The sequence below is a fragment of the Cynoglossus semilaevis genome, chromosome 3 (genome assembly GCF_000523025.1).
Source record: "Cynoglossus semilaevis isolate Cse_v1.0 chromosome 3, Cse_v1.0, whole genome shotgun sequence".
NCBI lineage: Eukaryota > Metazoa > Chordata > Actinopteri > Pleuronectiformes > Cynoglossidae > Cynoglossus > Cynoglossus semilaevis.
Genome location: NC_024309.1, coordinates 14,389,073 through 14,389,985, shown reverse-complemented (window position 1 = coordinate 14,389,985; position 913 = coordinate 14,389,073). Strand labels below are relative to the sequence as shown.

The 913-nt window shown below is 39.5% G+C and overlaps 1 protein-coding gene across 1 annotated transcript in view; it reads left to right on the top strand.

Annotated features, from left to right (window-relative positions):
• Window positions 1-913, top strand: part of LOC103377439 (cadherin-10-like) — a 23,430-nt gene that overhangs the window by 646 nt on the left and 21,871 nt on the right. The gene's annotated exons all lie outside the window — the stretch shown is intronic.

Genomic DNA, 913 nt, shown 5'->3' with positions numbered 1-913 from the left:
TGACAGACTGGGAGCAACAGACCATGATTTGTAATTTACAGCTGAGGAATGTCAGGATTAAACTGGGATCTGTGTCTTAACCTGTTACACAGGTTGAATATTAATGGGATTATTGTTAGATTATTGGATTATTAATCCATTAAGGTGGAGGAGAAAGACACTTAAGTTTGGAAGAGGATTTGGAGATGAAGGATGAAGTCAGTGATCATTTTTCCAGGAATTATGAAGCAGTGGAAATAAAAGAGGGATTGGTAATTTGGGATTATTGGATAATTCCAGTTTTACCATAAAATCAGAGAGTGAGAGTCGGAGCTGCAGGTTCTGATCCAATTATCTGGTTTTCAGGATTGATGCGTTTGCTGCACTGACAAATAAAAATGTTGTTACTGGATTATAATCCATGTGAGAGTCCAGTTTAAATGTTGGAGCGTTTGAGGATTGAAGAGAAAAAACTGAGACTGGAATTCAAAACCAGGATTTTTGGTGAATTTAAAGCAGGTTTTATCTCCGAGCTTCTCCAACACCTGCACTGAGGCTGGGATTGAACTGGATTATTGTTGGACTACTGGATTAAACTGTGCTGAGGTTGAAGTGAAACCTCATGTCGCAGCTTCTCGTCAAACCATTTATGACTAATATTGAAAAATGTAGAAATGGTTTTTGGAATAAAGTCCAACCTGCAGAGTGGACCGGGAAGTTCTTTGGAGAGAGAGAAAAGACAGAAATGAAATGAAAAAACAACAAACAACTGCCCATGAAATCAGGAAGTCACAGCAACATTCAACATGTATGAGGTGTGTGTGTGTGTGTGTAGTGCAGCAGATTCATTTATATGGAGGTGAAACCACGAGTGCAGTGAATAAAAACTGCATCAGAGGAGCGGCAGCGGCCGTGTGTTCTGAACATAATCTGC